A 20,636-nucleotide genomic window follows, 5' to 3' on the forward strand; every position below is an offset into this window, starting at 1 on the left:
AAGAGAAGGACGAAGTGGCAGTGGTGGACGGGTGTAATCGCTTCCCCCATACATCACGCAAGGGGTGAGAGGCTGACTGCTTCTGCCTCTCTCCCCAGCGCAGCACACAGCAGCATGTGCCATGTGCTGTGCTGGGGAGAGAGGCTGCTGCAGCATCCAGTCTTCTCTCTTCTTGCCCAAAATACCTCTGCCATGGGGTGGGGTGGGGGAAGATAAGTGGGACTTGAGCCCTCCAAAGGGCCCGGCCCTGTGTAAAGCGTACCCCTTCCCCTCCTCCTATTGATGCATCCCACCAATTACCGTAAACATGGCAGCATTTATTAATGGTGTATGCATGAAGATTCAATCCACTGAGACAGGGAAAACAATTTTATTGGGGTACATACATTGGGCCCTATTCAGGTTGGATTGCAAATTCTGATAAGTAGCAGAATTTGCAATCCTTGTGATCGCATGCTGGGCCGCCCATCGCAGGGCAAGGTCACCCAGCGTGCTGACCACCACTCCCTCCCCCCTGGCGAAGCAAAAATTGCGACTGCATCGCAATTTCTGCTTGATCGCAGAAAGCAGGGTTGCCTTCTGCTGGCGCAGCTTGGCTGCGCCCGCAGGAGGTTCGCCAACATCTTTCTGATCGCGACAGCTGCTTGTGAAGTCACGCAGCTGCTGCAATCACGTCCACACCACGCCCCCCCTTTGGATGTTGCCGCCTCTGTTTCCCCGCCACACGAACGCCTCTACCTGATTAACAGAAAATGCGAGTGCATGCGCAGGATGGGCGCTGCGCATGTGCCCCCGCATCCTTTTAGCAATTTTTGCGGTTGAATTGATTATTGCGATCCAACCTGAATCCCCCCCTTTATCCTCTAAATTACAATTGATAAATATTGACTAAGGTTTCCCGAGCCCATCTGCTTGTGAGAACAATCATCATCACCATTTTCTGCATTTGCACCAGTTCCCTCCTTGGCGCAGGAGATTCATCTGAAATTGGGAAGATGTCTGCATACACTCACCATTCTCTATTTTATTAATTTGAATAAATGAAAACATTTGAAGGAACTGTGGATAATATACTAAATATGAGCAGGTACGGTTCTCAGAGAACCGAACCCGCCCTAATGTCACCACCCGAGCCCTGATCCGAGTCAGGCTCTGGTTTTCCCGCCTGACTCGGAAACCAGAACGAGGCAAAATGTCATCATCGCGCTGTCGGATTCTCACGGGGTTTGGATTCCATATAAGTCACCGCGTGTCACCGCCATTTTCACTACGGCATTGAAGAGTTTAGAGAGAGGACGTGTCTACGTCCTCAGGGTCCTGCATCAGTTCAGTGTTAGTGTCTTGTGCTGCATCAGTCCAGTCATAGTGGTTGTGTCCTCTGCTGCCATATGTCCAGTGCTGCTGTATAAGTCCAGTCCAGTGGTGCTGTGTTGTGCTGCATCAGTTCAGTGGTGGTGTATTGTGCTGTATCAGTCCAGTCACAGTGGTGGTGTCCTCTGCTGCCACATGTCCAGTGCTGCTGTATAAGTCCAGTCCATTGCAGTGGTGAGGTGTTGTCCTGCATCAGTCCAGTGGTGTCCCTGTGCTGCCGTATATGTCCAGTGATACTGCTGTATATGACCAGTGGTACTGCCGTATATGTTCAGTTACACTGCTGTATATGTCCATGATGCTGCCGTATATGTCCAGCGGTACTGCCGTATAAATGCAGTGGTACTGCCGTATAAGTCCAGTGATCCTGCCGTATAATTCCAGAGGTACTGGCGTATAAGTCCAGTGATCCTGCCATATAATTCCAGTGGTACTGGCGTATAAATCCAGTGATCCTGCCGTATAATTCCAGTGATCCCGCCGTATAATTCCAGTGATCCTGCCATATAAATCCAGTGATCCTGCCGTATAATTCCAGTGATCCCGCCGTATAATTCCAGTGATCCTGCCATATAAATCCAGTGATCCTGCCGTATAATTCCAGTGTTCCTGCCGTATAATTCCTGTGGTACTGGCGTTTAAGTCCAGTCCAGTGATACTGCCGTATATGTCCAGTGGTACTGCCATATAAGTCCAGTGGTACTGCCGTATAATTCCAGGGATCCTGCCAAATATTTCCAGTAGTACTGGCATATAAATCCAGTGATCCTGCCGTATAATTCCAGTGGTACTGTCGTATAATTCCAGTGATCCTGCCATATAATTCCAGTGGTACTGGCATATAAATCCAGTGATTCTACCGTATAATTCCAGTGGTACTGTCGTATAATTCCAATGATCCTGACATATAATTCCAGTGGTACTGGCGTATAAATCCAGTGATCTTGCCGTATAATTCCATTGGTACTGGTGTAAAATTCTTGTGATCCTGACGTATAATTCCAGTGGTACTGGCGTATAATTCCAGTGATCCTGCCATATAATTCCAGTGATCCTGCCGTATAATTCTAGTAATCCTGTATAATTCCAGTGATCCTGCCGTATAGATTCAGTGATCCTGCCGTATAATTGGAGTGATCCTGCCGTATCAGTCCAGTCCATTGATACTGCTGTATATGTCCAGTGGTACTGCCGTATAATTCCTGTGGTACTGGAGTATAATTCCAATGATCCTGACATATAATTCCAGTGGTACTGGCGTATAAATCCAGTGATCCTGCCGTATAATTCCAGTGGTACTAGCGTATAAATCCAGTGATCCTACCGTATAATTCCTGTGGTACTGGCGTATAACTCCAGTGATCCTGCCTTATAATTCCAGTGATACTGCCATATAAATCCAGTGATCCTGCCGTTTAATTCCAGAGGTACTGGCGTATAATTCCAGTGATCCTGCCATATAATTCCAGTGGTACTGGCGTATAAATACAGTGATCCTGCTGTATAATTACAGTGGTACTCGTGTATAAATCCACTGATCCTGCCATACAATTCAAGTGATCCTGCCGTATAATTCCAGTGATCCTGCTGTATAAATTCAGTGATCCTGCCGTATAATTCCAGTAATCCTGCCGTATTAGTCCAGTCCAGTGATACTGCCGTATATGTCCACTGGTACTGCCGTATAAATCCAGTGGTACTGCTGTATAATTCCAGCGATCCTGTCATATAATTCCAGTGGTACTGGCGTATAAATCCTGTGATCTTGCCGTATAATTCCATTGGTACTGGTGTAAAATTCTTGTGATCCTGACGTATAATTCCAGTGGTACTGGCGTATAATTCCAGTGATCCTGCCATATAATTCCAGTGATCCTGCCGTATAATTCTAGTAATCCTGTATAATTCCAGTGATCCTGCCGTATAGATTCAGTGATCCTGCCGTATAATTGGAGTGATCCTGCCGTATCAGTCCAGTCCATTGATACTGCTGTATATGTCCAGTGGTACTGCCGTATAATTCCTGTGGTACTGGAGTATAATTCCAATGATCCTGACATATAATTCCAGTGGTACTGACGTATAAATCCAGTGATCCTGCCGTATAATTCCAGTGATCCTGCTGTATAAATCCAATGATCCTGCCGTATAAATTCAGTGATCCTGCCGTATAATTCCAGTAATCCTGCTGTATAAATCCAGTCCAGTGATACTGCCGTATATGTCCAGTGGTACTGCCGTATAAATCCAGTGGTACTGCCGTATAATTCCAGTGATTCTGCTGTATAATTCCAGTGGTACTGACGTATAAATCCAGTGATCCTGCCATATAATTCCAGTAATCCTGCCATATAATCCCAGTGATCCTGCTGTATAAATCAAGTGATCCTGCCGTATAATTCCAGTGATCCTGCCATATAATTCCAGTGGTACTGGCATATAAATCCAGTCCAGTGATGCTGCCGTATATGTCCAGTGGTACTGCCATATAAATCCAGTGGTACTGCCGTATAATTCCAGTGATCCTGCCATATAACTCCAGTGGTACTGGCATATAAATCCAGTGATGCTGCCGTATTATTCCAGTGGTACTGGTGTATAAATCCAGTGATCCTGCCGTATAATTCCAGAGATCCTGCCGTATAATTCCAGTGATCCTGTCGCATAATTCCAGTGGTACTGGCGTATAAATCCAGTCCAGTGATACTGCCGTATATGTCCAGTGGTAATGCCATTCAAGTCCAGTGATAATGCCGTATAATTCCAGTGATCCTGCTGTATAATTCCAGTGGTACTGGCATATAAATCCAGTGATCCTGCCGTAAAATTCCAGTGGTACTGGCGTATAAATCCAGTGATCCTGCCATATATTTCCAGTGGTACTGGTGTATAAATCCAGTGATCCTGCCATGTAATTCCAGTGATCCTGCTGTATAATTCCAGTGATCCTGCCATATAATTCCAGTGATACTGCCGTATAAATTCAGTGATTCTGCCGTATAATTCCAGTGATCCTGCTGTAAAAGTCAAGTCCAGTGATATTGCCGTATATGTCCAGTGGTACTGCCGTATAATTCCAGTGATTCTGCTGTATAATTTCAGTGGTACTGGTGTATAATTCCAGTGACCCTGCCGTATAATTCCAGTGGTACTGCCGTATAATTCCAGTGATCCTGCCGTATAATTCCAGTGGTACTGGCGTATAAATCCAGTGATCCTGCCGTTTAATTCCTGTGGTACTGGCATATAAATCCAGTGATCCTGCCGTATAATTCCAGTGGTACTAGTGTATAATTCCAGTGATCATGCTGTATAATTCCAGTGGTACTGGCGTATAAATCCAGTGATCCTGCTGTATAATTCCAGTGATCCTGCCATATGAATCCAGTGATACTGCTGTATAATTCCAGTGATCCTGCTGTATAATTCCAGTGTTACTGGTGTATAAATCCAGTGACCCTGCCGTATAATTCCAGTGGTACTGCCGTATAATTCCAGTGATCCTGCCGTATAATTCCAGTGGTACTGGCGTATAAATCCAGTGATCCTGCCGTTTAATTCCTGTGGTACTGGCATATAAATCCAGTGATCCTGCCATGTAATTCCAGTGATCCTGCCGTATAATTCCAGTGATCCTGCCATATAATTCCAGTGATACTGCCGTATAAATTCAGTGATTCTGCCGTATATTTCCAGTGGTACTGGTGTATAAATCCAGTGATCCTGCCATGTAATTCCAGTGATCCTGCTGTATAATTCCAGTGATCCTGCCATATAATTCCAGTGATACTGCCGTATAAATTCAGTGATTCTGCCGTATAATTCCAGTGATCCTGCTGTAAAAGTCAAGTCCAGTGATATTGCCGCATATGTCCAGTGGTACTGCCGTATAATTCCAGTGATTCTGCTGTATAATTTCAGTGGTACTGGTGTATAATTCCAGTGACCCTGCCGTATAATTCCAGTGGTACTGGCGTATAAATCCAGTGATCCTGCCGTTTAATTCCTGTGGTACTGGCATATAAATCCAGTGATCCTGACGTATAATTCCAGTGGTACTAGTGTATAATTCCAGTGATCATGCTGTATAATTCCAGTGGTACTGGCGTATAAATCCAGTGATCCTGCTGTATAATTCCAGTGATCCTGCCATATAAATCCAGTGATACTGCTGTATAATTCCAGTGATCCTGCTGTATAATTCCAGTGTTACTGGTGTATAAATCCAGTGACCCTGCCGTATAATTCCAGTGGTACTGCCGTATAATTCCAGTGATCCTGCCGTATAATTCCAGTGGTACTGGCGTATAAATCCAGTGATCCTGCCGTTTAATTCCTGTGGTACTGGCATATAAATCCAGTGATCCTGCCATGTAATTCCAGTGATCCTGCCGTATAATTCCAGTGATCCTGCCATATAATTCCAGTGATACTGCCGTATAAATTCAGTGATTCTGCCGTATAATTCCAGTGATCCTGCTGTAAAAGTCAAGTCCAGTGATATTGCCGTATATGTCCAGTGGTACTGCCGTATAATTCCAGTGATTCTGCTGTATAATTTCAGTGGTACTGGTGTATAATTCCAGTGGTACTGCCGTATAATTCCAGTGATCCTGCCGTATAATTCCAGTGGTACTGGCGTATAAATCCAGTGATCCTGCCGTTTAATTCCTGTGGTACTGGCATATAAATCCAGTGATCCTGCCGTATAATTCCAGTGGTACTAGTGTATAATTCCAGTGATCATGCTGTATAATTCCAGTGGTACTGGCGTATAAATCCAGTGATCCTGCTGTATAATTCCAGTGATCCTGCCATATAAATCCAGTGATACTGCTGTATAATTCCAGTGATCCTGCTGTATAATTCCAGTGTTACTGGTGTATAAATCCAGTGACCCTGCCGTATAATTCCAGTGGTACTGCCGTATAATTCCAGTGGTACTGCCGTATAATTCCAGTGATCCTGCCGTATAATTCCAGTGGTACTGGCGTATAAATCCAGTGATCCTGCCGTTTAATTCCTGTGGTACTGGCATATAAATCCAGTGATCCTGCCATGTAATTCCAGTGATCCTGCCGTATAATTCCAGTGATCCTGCCATATAATTCCAGTGATACTGCCGTATAAATTCAGTGATTCTGCCGTATAATTCCAGTGATCCTGCTGTAAAAGTCAAGTCCAGTGATATTGCCGTATATGTCCAGTGGTACTGCCGTATAATTCCAGTGATTCTGCTGTATAATTTCAGTGGTACTGGTGTATAATTCCAGTGACCCTGCCGTATAATTCCAGTGGTACTGCCGTATAATTCCAGTGATCCTGCCGTATAATTCCAGTGGTACTGGCGTATAAATCCAGTGATCCTGCCGTTTAATTCCTGTGGTACTGGCATATAAATCCAGTGATCCTGCCGTATAATTCCAGTGGTACTAGTGTATAATTCCAGTGATCATGCTGTATAATTCCAGTGGTACTGGCGTATAAATCCAGTGATCCTGCTGTATAATTCCAGTGATCCTGCCATATGAATCCAGTGATACTGCTGTATAATTCCAGTGATCCTGCTGTATAATTCCAGTGTTACTGGTGTATAAATCCAGTGACCCTGCCGTATAATTCCAGTGGTACTGCCGTATAATTCCAGTGATCCTGCCGTATAATTCCAGTGGTACTGGCGTATAAATCCAGTGATCCTGCCGTTTAATTCCTGTGGTACTGGCATATAAATCCAGTGATCCTGCCATGTAATTCCAGTGATCCTGCCGTATAATTCCAGTGATCCTGCCATATAATTCCAGTGATACTGCCGTATAAATTCAGTGATTCTGCCGTATAATTCCAGTGATCCTGCTGTAAAAGTCAAGTCCAGTGATATTGCCGTATATGTCCAGTGGTACTGCCGTATAATTCCAGTGATTCTGCTGTATAATTTCAGTGGTACTGGTGTATAATTCCAGTGACCCTGCCGTATAATTCCAGTGGTACTGCCGTATAATTCCAGTGATCCTGCCGTATAATTCCAGTGGTACTGGCGTATAAATCCAGTGATCCTGCCGTTTAATTCCTGTGGTACTGGCATATAAATCCAGTGATCCTGCCGTATAATTCCAGTGGTACTAGTGTATAATTCCAGTGATCATGCTGTATAATTCCAGTGGTACTGGCGTATAAATCCAGTGATCCTGCTGTATAATTCCAGTGATCCTGCCATATAAATCCAGTGATACTGCTGTATAATTCCAGTGATCCTGCTGTATAATTCCAGTGTTACTGGTGTATAAATCCAGTGACTCTGCCGTATAATTCCAGTGGTACTGCCGTATAATTCTAGTGATCCTGCCGTATAATTCCAGTGGTACTGGCGTATAAATCCAGTGATCCTGCCGTTTAATTCCTGTGGTACTGGCATATAAATCCAGTGATCCTGCCATGTAATTCCAGTGATCCTGCCGTATAATTCCAGTGATCCTGCCATATAATTCCAGTGATACTGCCGTATAAATTCAGTGATCCTGCCGTATAAATCCAGTGATCCTGCCGTATAAATCCAGTGATACTGCTGTATAATTCCAGTGATCCTGCTGTATAATTCCAGTGGTACTGGCATATAAATCCAGTGATCCTGCCATTTAATTTCAGTGGTACTGGCGTATAAATCCAGTGATCCTGCCGTATTATTCCAGTGATCCTGGTGTACATTTCCAGTGATCCTGCAGTATAAATCCAGAGATCCTGCCGAATAATTCCAGTGATCCTGCCGTATAATTCTAGTGGTACTGGCATATAATTCCAGTGATCCTGACGTATAATTCCACTGGTACTGGCGTATAATTCCAGTGATCCTGCCGTATAATTCTAGTAGTAATGGCATATAATTCCCGTGATCCTGCCGTATAATTCCAGTGGTACTATCGTATAATTCCAGTGATCCTGCCGTATATTTCCAGTGGTACTTGCTTATAAATCCAGTGATTCTGCCATATAATTTAGTGATCCCGCCGTATAATTCCAGTGATCCTGCCGTATAATTCCAGTGGTACTGGTGCATAATTCCATTGATCCTGCCATATATGTCCAGTGGTACTGGTGCATAAATCCAGTCCAGTGATACTGCCGTATATGTCCAGTGATACTGCCGTATATGTCCAGTGGTACTGCCGTGTAAATCCAGTGGTACTGCCGTATAAATCCAGTGATCCTGCCGTATAATTCCAGTAATCCTGCCATATAATTCCAGCGATCCTGCCGTATATATCCAGTGTTCCTGCCGTATAAATCCAGGGATCCTGACGTATAATTCCAGTGGTAGTGGCGTATAAATCCAGTGATCCTGCCGTTTAATTCCAGTGGTACTGACGTATAAATCCAGTGATCCTGCCATATAATTCCACTGGTACTTGTGTATAATTCCAGTGATCCTGCCGTATAATTCCAGTGGTACTGGCGCATAAATCCAGTGATCCTGCTGTATAGTTTCAGTGATCCTGCTGTAAAATTCCAGTGATCCTGCCGTATAAATCCAGTGATCCTGCCGTATAATTCCAGTGATCCTGTCGTACATTGCCAGTGATCCTGCCATATAAATTCAGTGATCCTGCCAGATAATTCCAGTGATCCTGCCGTATAATCCTAGTAGTACTGGCATATAATTCCAGTTATCCTACCGTATAATTCCAGTGGTACTGTCGTATAATTCCAGTGATCCTGCCGTATAATTCTAGTAGTACTGTCATATAATTCCAGTGATCCTGCCGTATAATTCCAGTGGTACCGTCGTATAATTCCAGTGATCCTGTCGTATAATTCCAGTGGTACTGGTTTATAAATCCAGTGATTCTGCCATATAATTCCAGTGATCCTGCCGTATAATTCCAGTGATCCTTCCGTATAATTCCAGTGGTACTGGTGCATAATTCCAGTGATTCTGCCGTATATGTCCAGTGGTACTGGCGCATAAATCCAGTCCAGTGATACTGCCGTATACGACCAGTGGTACTGCTGTATAACTCCAGTCCAGTGGTGCTGCCATATAAGTTCAGTGGTGCTGTCCTGTGCTGTATATTATTTACTCCAAATAAAGGGGTTATTAATATTTAATCCAAATAATTTTCACAGGGTTTGCCCTGTGTGGTGTAGATGTACGCTCTCCTGTTCCGCATATTGTTATGTAACTCCAGAAAAATAATGGAGAACAAAAATTTTGAGGATAAAATAGGGAAAGATCAAGAACCACTTCCTCCTAGTGCTGAAGCTGCTTCCACTAGACAATGAAATCCCATCAACGCTGTCTGCCAAGGCCGATGCACAATGTTATAGTAGAGGGCATGTTAAATCCAAAAAGCCAAAGTTCAGTAAAAAAAAAAACCCAAAAAGAAATGTACATTTTTTGAGGAGAAACGTAAACTTTCCAATATGCCCTTTTACGACACAGAGTGGCAAGGAACGGCTAAAGCCCTGGCCTATGTTCATGACTAGTGGTTCAGCTTCACATGACGATAGAAGCCCTCATTCTCCCACTAAAAAAATGATAAGAGTTAAGTTGGAAAAAGCACAGCAAAGAACTGTGCGTTCTAAGATGGTATCACAAATCCCCAAGGAGAGTCCAAGTGTGACGGCGGTTGCGATGCCTGACTTTCTCAAAACTGGATGGGAAGAATTGGCTCCTTCCACCATTTGCACGCCCTCTGCAAGTGCTGGAAGTAGCACCTACAGTCCAGTTTCTGATATTCAAATTGAAGATCTCACTGTTGAAGTACACCAGGATGAGGATATGGGTGTTGCTGGCGCTGAGGAGGAAGTTGATGGTGAGGATTCTGATGGTTATGTGGTTTGTTTAAATCAGGCACCGGGGGAGACACCTGTTGTCTGTGGGATGAATAAACCCATTGTGATGCCTGGGCAAAATACCAAAAATCCAAAAGATGTTAAGCCGTGTGTTGGCTCTGTCAATCTGTAATAAGTTGAGGATGCTAACCACCTAGGAACACCCTCCCTTATAAGTCACCTGCAGCGGATTCATCAGAAGTCAGTATCAAGTTGTGAAACTTTGTGTAAGAGCGTAAGCAGTCCATTGACACCTAAATCCTTTCTTCCTCTTGTACCCAAGCTCCTGCAAGCCCCACCACCAACTCCCTCAACGTCAACTTCCTCCTCAGTCAGGAACGTCAGTAGTCCTGCAGGCCATGTCACTGGCAAGACTGAGGAGTCCTCTCCTAACCGGGATTCCTCCGGAGGATCCTTGAGTGGTACGCCTACTGCTGCTGTTGCTGCCGGTGCTTCAACTAAACAATTGACTGTCCAACAGTCCTTTGTGAGGAAGATGAAATATGACAGCAGTCATCCTTTTGCAAAGCGGATAACTGAGGCCTTGACAGCTATGTTGGTGTTAGACGTTCGTCCGGTATCCGCCATTAGTTCAGTGGCACTTAGAGAATTGTTTGAGGTAGTGTGTCCCCGGTACCAAATCCCATTTAGGTTCCACTTCACTAGGCAGGCGATATTGAAAATGTACAAAGACGTCAGAAAAAGTGTCCTCAGTGTCCTAAAAAATGCAGTTGTACCCACTGTCATTTTAACCACAGACATGTGGACAAGTGGAACAGGGCAGACTAAGGACTATATGACTGTGACAGCCCACTGGGTAGATGTATGGCCTCCCGCAGCAACAACAGCAGCGGCACCAGTAGTAGCAGCTCTCAAATGCCAACTCGTTCCTAGGCAGGCTTAGCTATGTATCACCGCTTTCCGTAAGATGCACACCGGTGACAACCTCTTACAGAAACTGAGGGACATTATCGCACAATGGCTTACCCCAGTTAGACTCTCCTGGGGATTTGGGATATTGGACAATGCCACCAATATTGTGCGTGCACTACATCTGGGCAAATTCCAGCACGTCCCATGTTTTGCACATACAATTAATTTGGTGGTGCAGATTTTTTTGAAAAATGACAGGGGCATGCAGGAGATGCTGTCTGTGGTCCGAAAAATTGTGAGCCACTTTCGGCATTCAGCCACTGTGTGCTGAAGACTGGAGCGCCATCAAACTCTCCTGAACCTGCCCTGCCATCACCTGAAGGAAGAGGTGGTAACGAGGTGGAATTCAACACTCTATATGCTTCAGAGGATGGAGAAGCAGCAAAAGGCCCTTCAAGCCTATACATCCACCTACGATATAGGCAAAGGAGGGGTAATGCACCTGACTCAAGCGCAGTGGAGAATGATTTCCGTCTTGTGCAAGGTTCTCCAACCCTACGAACTTGCCACACGTGAAGTCAGTTCAGACACTGCCAGTTTGAATCAGGTCATTCCCCTCATCAGGCTTTTGCAGAAGCAGCTGGATAAATTGAAGGAGGAGCTAAGACGGAGGGATTCCTCAAAGTATGTGGGACTTGTGGATGGAGCCCTTCATTCACTTTGCCAGGATTCAAGGGTGGTCAATCTGTTGAAATCAGAGCAATACATTTTGGAGACTGTGCTTGATCCTAGGTTTAAAGCCTACATTGTATCTCTCTTTCCGGCAGACGCAAGTCTGCAGAGGTTCAAAGACCTGCTGGTGAGAAAATTGTCAACCCAAGCGGAACATGACCCGTCAACAGCTCCTCCTTCATTTTCTCCCGCCACTGGAGCTTCGAGGAAAAGAAAAAGATTTCCTAGCCCACTCACTGGCGGTGATGCAGGGCAGTCAGGAGCGAGTGCTGACATCTGGTCTGGACTGAAGGACCTGCCAACGATTGCTGACATGTCTTCTGTTACTGCATATGATTCTGTCACCATTAAAAGAATGGTGGAGGATATGAAAGACGGCATCCAAGTAGACATGTCAGACAGTCCGTACGTACGCTGGCAGGAAAAAGAGGCAATTTAGATGCCCTTGCACAAACTGGCTTTATTTTACCTAAGTTCCCCCACCTCTAATGTGTACTCCGAAAGAGTGTTTAGTGCAGTCGGTAACCTTGTCAGCTATCAGCGTAGGAGGTTACTTCCACAAAATGTGGAGAAGATTATGTTTATCAAAATGAATTATAAATTCCTCCTGGGAAGACCTTTACCAGCAATTGCCTCCAGAAAGTACACAGGGACCTGTGATGGTGGATTCCAGTGGGGACAAATTAATACTCTGTGAGGAGGAGGATGTACACAGTGAAAGGGGTGAGGTATCGGAGAATGAGGATGAGGTCGACAACTTGCCTCTGTAGAGCCAGTTTGTGCAAGGAGAGATTGATTGCTTCTTTTTTGGTGGGGGCCCAAGGACACATAAGTGTGGATGGGAGGGCCCAAGACAATTCCATCTTGCACTTCTTTTTCTTCTTTGCATATGTGCTGTTTGGGGACTAGTTTTTAAAGTGCCTGCCTAACACTGCCGTACAACTCCAGGGGTACTGCCGTATAAGTCCAGGGGTACTGCCATATAAGTCCAATCCAGTGGTGCTGTCTTGCGCTGCATCAGTCCAGTGGTGGTGTCTTGTGCTGCCATAAGTCCAGTGGTGGTGTCCTGTGCTCAGGGGCGGATTGGGATCAAAAACCAGCCTGGGAAATTTATGGAAGCAGCCCTAATAGGGGGCGAGGTCTGTTGAGGAGGTGCAGTCTGTCAAGTGGGCAGGGTTACTGCTCAGAGGGCCTGACTAAAAGGAAGAAATGGAAGTGCGCACGTCAGGCGCACAATTCTTTTTAGGGGAGTGGCTTCACAGGGAACGGGCTTGGCCACATAACAGTGGCAATTCACATTACACCACACAGTAGTGCCGCTTATACACATTGCACCAGGTAGAACCTCCTATACACACTGCGCCAGGTAGAGTATGTTATACATATTGCGCCAGATAGAGCACATTGTACACTTTGCGCCAGGTAGAGCACAGTATACACTTTGCGCCAGGCAGAGCACATTATACACATTGCACCAGGCAAAGCACATTATACACTTTGCGCCAGGTAGAGCACATTATACACATTGCACCAGGTAAAGCACATTATACACTTTGTGCCAGGCAGAGCACATTATACACATTGCACCAGGTAAAGTACATTATACACTTTGCGCCAGGCAGAGCACATTATAAACACTGCACCAGGTAAAGCACATTATACACATTGCACCAGGTAAAGCACATTATACACATTGCACCAGGTAAAGCACGTTATACACATTGCTCCAGGTAAAGCACGTTATACACATTGCACCAGGTAAAGCACGTTATACATATTGCACCAGGCAGAGCATGTTATACACATTGCACCAGGTAAAGCATGTTATACACGCTGCACCAGGTAAAGCACGTTATACACACTGCACCAAGTAAAGCACCTTATACACATTGCACCAGGTAAAGCACGTTATACATATTGCACCAGGCAGAGCACGTTATACACAATGCACCAGGTAGAGCACGTTATACACATTGCACCAGGTAAAGCACATTAAACACATTGCACCAGGTGAAGCACATTATACACATTGCACCAGGCAGAGCACGTTATACACCAGGTAGACCATGTTATACTAATATAGAAAATATATATGATGCAGCAGGCAGGCACACTATATAATTATTAAATGTAGTAGAGTAGACAGTACTTACTGACTGTCACACAACTGGTGTGTGACGCAGTCAGAATTAGCTGGTTGCAGCATCCAAGTTTTATAAGCAGCCGCTCCTTTGAACAGTGTGACAGAGGGGCTGAAGGGAAGGCGGAACACGTGATGCCGCTGGGGGGAGGTGGAGCTGTCAGTTATGTTGCCCCTCATTAGCTGGCCGTCACTCTGCAGCAAACATAGCTTTATAGTTAATCCTGAATCATATATAAAATACGGGTGGTCTTCAGTTTGCCGGCTGTCGGGATCCCGGTGCACAGTATACCGGCGCCGGAATACCGACAGCTAGCATACCGACAGCCAGCATACCGACACTTTTTCTCCCTCTTGGGGGTCCACGAACCCCCTGCGGGGAGAATAAATACGCGCCACCGTGCCCGTAGCGTGGCGAGCATAGCAAGCCCGCAAGGGGCTCATTTGCTGTCGGTATGCCGGTGGTCGGGATCCCGGCGCCGGTATGCTGGTCGCCGGGAGCCCGGCCACCGGCATACCGTACTACACCCATAAAATACATTATTGGCTGGCCGTCACCCCCAATGCAGACCGCCGCCAACCACCAGCCACAGCCGCTATCGTCACTTCCTAAGCAGGCCGCCGCCACCGCTATCCTCTCCCCTTAAGCAGGCCATCAGCCGCGATCACGGCAGCCGGGCAGCGTTTAGTGAAGCTTCTGCGCATGCGCACAAGTTCTGTGAAGCATTTAAAAAATGTCCGCCGTCGGAGAAGCTACGCATTCGCAGAAGCCCTGATGGTGGCCATTTTTTAAATGCTTCACTGGGCTTCTGTGCATGCGCAGAAGCTTCACTTAACGCTGCCCGGCTGCCGTGATCGCGGCTGCGGTTGGCCTGCATAGGGGGTGCCAAACGGAATCTGGTCCGGCATCCCAGCACACCAATCCGCCCCTGCCTGTGCTGTATATTATTTACTCCAAATAAAAGGCTTATATACTTTACTTATATTATTATCCAAATCATTTTTACTGGGTTTGCCCTGTGTTGTGTAGGGGTACACTCGCCGGTGCTTCATATTATTATATTAGCTCAAAATAAAAGGGTTATTATTATTATCCAAATTAATTTTACAGGCTTTGCCGTGTGTGTGTGTGTGTGTGTGTGTGTGTGTGTGTGTGGTTTAGGGGTACGCTCTCCTGTGCCACCAGTATTGTGCGTGCATTACATCTGGGCAAATTCCAGCACGTCCCATGTTGTTTGTGCCACACACTTGTGTCGCTTAGCTTAGTCATACAGCTACCTCATTGCACCTCTTTTTCTTCTTTGCATGATGTGCTGTTTGGGGCCTATTTTTTTAAATCTGTCATCCTGTTTGACACTGCAGTGGCACTCCTAGATGGGCCAGGTTTTGTGCCGCACACTTGTGTCGCTTAGCTTAGTCATACAGCTACCTCGGTGCAACCTTTTGGCCTAAAAACAATGGCCCTCATTCCGAGTTGTTCGCTCAGTAAATTTCATCGCATCGCAGTGATTTTCCGCTTAGTGCGCATGCGTAATGTTCGCACTGCGACTGCGCCAAGTAAATTTACAATGAAGATAGTATTTTTACTCACGGCTTTTTCTTCGCTCCGGCGATCGTAGTGTGATTGACAGGAAATGGGTGTTACTGGGCGGAAACAGGCCGTTTTAAGGGCGTGTGGGAAAAAACGCTACAGTTTCTGGGAAAAACGCGGGAGTGGCTGGAGAAACGGGGGAGTGTCTGGGCGAACGCTGGGAGTGTTTGTGACGTCAAACCAGGAACGACAAGCACTGAACTGATCGCAGATGCCGAGTAAGTGTGAAGCTACTCTGAAACTGTTAAGAAGTTTGTAATCGCAATATTGCGAATACATCGTTCGCAATTTTAAGAAGCTAAGATTCACTCCCAGTAGGCGGCGGCTTAGCGTGTGTAACTCTGCTAAAATCGCCTTGCGACCGATCAACTCGGAATGAGGGCCAATATTGTGAGGTGTGCAGAATAGACTGGAAATGAGTGGAAATGAATGTTATTGAGGTTAATAATACCGTAGGATCAAAATTACCCCCAAATTCTGTGATTTTAGCTGTTTTTATGTTTTTTTCAAAAATCATCCAGATCCAAAACCAAAACTAAAACACGAAAGGGTGGTTTTGGCAAAACCAATCCAGATCCAAAACACGAGGATGGAACCAGAACCAATACCAAAACACAAAACACGAAAAGTGCCCGCAGCACATCTCTGTAATATACCTATGGTAAGCACTTGAGGCTTGTATCAAATAAGTTTATGAAGGTAAATGAGCACTGGAGACTTGTATCAAATACGTTTATGAAGGTAGGGCCCATTCAGCCCTAAATGAGAAGGACCCGAGTTGCAGCCAAGTGAATGCTTATAAATGCTTTGAGGTGTGTATGCATCTCTGTAACAGGCTCTTAGTGAGTATTTTCTCTATAAAATAAAACTCATAGCCATTTAGGCAGTCTAAACAAACCTTTTAGAGTATTTGATGGTAATTTCAGATTTACCTTCATAAACTTATTTGATACAAGCCTCCAGTGCTTACCATAGGTATATTCTCCACAGTTCCTTCAAATGTTTTCATTTAATCAAATTAATAAGACAGAGAATTGAAATTGAAAGAAAAAGTTCAAAAGTTCATGAGTTTTACAACCCTTACATTTTTATGTACTGCACAGGCAAACGCTGGGAGGCCGCACGTCGCGCCCTCTCAGGGAGCAATGTTCACAATAAAAACACACAAATGAATATCGCCCCCGCATCTCCTGTCACTTTAGATGGGAAATTGGTCAATTGAATTACGCTCCATTAGTCTTAAGTAATCCTCACAAACTTAAATTCTACACGGTCGAGTCACATTATTATGGCCACCAGCTAATAGCCAGTGTAACCGCCATATGCAGCACGGACAGCAGCACGGTCTGGTTAATTTTGACGATGAGCTGGTCCACTGTAGTGTGTCGGTGGGCCCTCATCCACCTTCGTAGCCGGTATTCACCTCTCACATTAGTGGCATGTGGTGCTCTGCAGTTTCCAAGTCGGTTATGTGCAATGGTGCCACTTGTCCAGTTACAATACACCTTCACCACAGCAGCACACGAACAGTTCACAAACTGCGCTGTTGCGGAAATACTGCCACCATTGACCCGAAAGCCGATAATCATCTCTTTTTGCAACTCTGATAAATCGCCCCTTTTACCAATGACTGCAACAAGCAATTTGTGTGCAGACGGCCTATCGCACACCTTATATACCAATCCAGCGCACGACACGTGACATACTTCATGGGCTACGCGCTGCCGACATCAAATGTAAGAGGTGACAATAATAATGTGACTCAACCGTTTGATATCCTTACAATGACAGGTCCCAATACATCTACACTATATATCTATATATATAAATATACACTGCTCAAAAAAATAAATGGAACACTAAAATAACACATACTAGATCTGAATGAATGAAATATTCTTATTAAATACTTTGTTCTTTACATAGTTGAATGTGCTGACAACATAATCACACAAAAATTATCAATGGAAATCAAATTTATTAACCCGTGTAGGACTGTATTTGGAGTCACACTCAAAATGAATGTGGAAAAACACACTACAGGCTGATCCAACTTTGATGTAATGTCCTTAAAACAAGTCAAAATGAGGCTCAGTAGTGTGTGTGGCCTCCACGTGCCTGTATGACCTCCCTACAATGCCTGGGCATGCTCCTGATGAGGTGGCGGATGGTCTCCTGAGGGTTCTCCTCCCAGACCTGGACTAAAGCATCTGCCAACTCCTGGACAGTCTGTGGTGCAACGTGGTGTTGGTGGATGGAGCGAGACATGATGTCCCAGATGTGCTCAATTGGATTCAGGTCTGGGGAACAGGCGGGCCAGTACATAGCATAAATGCCTTCGTCTTGCAGGAACTGCTGACACACTCCAGCCACATGAGGTCTAGCATTGTCTTGCATTAGGAGGAACCCAGGGGCAACCGCACCAACATATGGTCTCACAAGGGGTCTGAGGATCTCATCTCTGTACCTAATGGCAGTCAGGCTACCTCTGGCGAGCACATGGAGGGCTGTGCGGCCCCTCAAAGAAATGCCACCCCACACCATTACTGACCCACTGCCAAACCGGTCATGCTGGAGGATGTTGCAGGCAGCAGAACGTTCTCCTTGGCGTCTCCAGACTCTGTCACGTCTGTCACATGTGCTCAGTGAGAACCTGCTTTCATCTGTGAAGAGCACAGGGCGCCAGTGGCGAATTTGCCAATCTTGGTGTTCTCTGGCAAATGCCAAATGTCCTGTACGGTGTTGGGCTGTAAGCACAACCCCCACCTGTGGACGTCGGGCCCTCATACCACCCTCATGGAGTCTGTTTCTGATCGTTTGAGTAGACACATGCACATTTGTGGCTTGCTGGAGGTCATTTTGCAGGGCTCTGGCAGTGCTCCTCCTGTTCCTCCTTGCACAAAGGCGGAGGTAGCGGTCCTGCTGCTGGGTTGTTGCCCTCATACGGCCTCCTCCACGTCTCTTGATGTACTGGCCTGTCTCCTGGTAGCACCTCCATGCTCTGGACACTACGCTGACAAACACAGCAAACCTTCTTGCCCCAGCTCGCATTGATGTGCCATCCTGGATGAGCTGCACTACCTGAACCACTTGTGTGGGTTGTAGACTCCGTCTCATGCTACCACTAGAGTGAAAGCACCGCCAGCTTTCAAAAGTGACCAAAACATCAGTCAGAAAGCATAGGAGCTGAGAAGTGGTCTGTGGTCACCACCTGCAGAACAACTCCTATATTGGGGGTGTCTTGCTAATTGCCTATAATTCCCACCTGATGTCTATTCCATTTGCACAACAGCATGTGAAATTGATTGTCAATTAGTGTTGCTTCCTAAGTGGATAGTTTGATTTCACAGAAGTGTGATTGACTTGGAGTTGTGTTGTTTAAGTGTTCCCTTTATTTTTTTGAGCAGTGTATATATATATATATATATATATATGTGTATATATATATATATATATATATATATATATATGTGCATATATATATATATATATATATATATATATATATACACACGCGCGCACACACACACTCTGAATAAATTTAAATCAGTTCCTTCTAGATGTTTCAGTAAATGACGGCTGTGCACATCCTGATTCAGTAAACAAACTTGATAAAGTGCACTGTGTAAACCATAAAGATAAGTAATATACGTGTAATTTGATATAATTACAAAGGTAGCCTGGTTCATCACCATAACTACCATATCTTAAGGCATTTTTTTCTTAACTATATTGTGTTTTAGCACGCCTTTACATCCATCTGAAGTGATGATAATTGTTCATAAATTAGAAAATAGCCTTCCACTTTGATTTGTGTATCTCTGAATATTAGCAGGTATTCAATTAGGGATCAAAGTGCATGTGAGTAACCGCACTTCCGATAACGTTGACTTCATTAATGAACTGCTTCACCTGTCAAATAGATAATCTTGAAGTAAATCATCCACATTACTGATAATAGCGAGTATGACACAGCAGTATGTCTGCCTGTATGGGATGACACGTGCTCTGAGGTCAGATTTGCTGCTATAATCCAGTGCTGCAGAAAGGACAATTAAGATATCAGGAGAAAGTCATTTGTGATTTGTGTGCACTAGATTACAGAGAAAACTGTGCACTTCCAGGCAGCAGGGTTAATTTAGAGTTAAGGGGGGTACTGACGGGAGAGATGTGTGCTGAGCGATCTTAACACAGACAGTTCAGCACACATCTCTCACTCCCCATTACCCCCCCCCCCTCCCGGTCAGCACAGCGCGATGTGCTGATTGAGCGAGGGGGCGCTCACTTCACACAATGGTGAAGTGAGCTACCCGCTTGATGGCTCAATCTAGCACCGGCGATAGCGATGCATGGGTTAGCGCATCGCTATCGCTGGGGGGCATACACACGGCAGATCCGTGCTTAAAATCTAAGCAATCTAGTCAGATTGCTTAGATTTTAAACACGGATCTCTCCGTGTGTACCTCCCTTTACGAGAAATATTAATCGAAAGATTACTGAAAATTTTACCTTAACAAGCCAAGTGGTGATTCAAGGCATGAAAATGCAAACTTGTTTTTACATGCAGGGAAAATACCATGTGTAAATGTAAACGTGTACATGTAGCACACACTATTAGGATACTTCACTTTTCTCTAACGTCCTAGAGGATGCTGGGACTTCGTAAGGACCATGGGGAATAGACGGGCTCCGCAGGAGACATGGGCACTTTAAGAAAGACTTTGACTCCGGGTGTGCACTGGCTCCTCCCTCTATGCCCCTCCTCCAGACCCTCTATGCCCCTCCAACAGACTGTGCCCAGAGAAGATGGGTGCACTGCAGGGAGCTCTCCTGAGCTCCCTGACAGAAAGTATATTTGTTAGGCTTTTTATTTTCAGGGAGCACTGCTGGCAACAGACTCCCTGCATCGAGGGACTGAGGAGAGAGAAACAACCCTACTTCTCTGAGTTTCAAGGTCTTGTTTCTTAGGCTACTGGACACCATTAGCTCCAGAGGGAGTCGGAACACAGGTTCGCCCTGGACGTTCGTCCCAGAGCCGCGCCGCCGTCCTCCTCACAGAGCCAGAAGAAAGAAGCCGGGTGAGTATGAGAAGAAAGAAGGCTT

This window comes from Pseudophryne corroboree, chromosome 8, assembly GCF_028390025.1.
Source record: "Pseudophryne corroboree isolate aPseCor3 chromosome 8, aPseCor3.hap2, whole genome shotgun sequence".
Taxonomy (NCBI): domain Eukaryota; kingdom Metazoa; phylum Chordata; class Amphibia; order Anura; family Myobatrachidae; genus Pseudophryne; species Pseudophryne corroboree.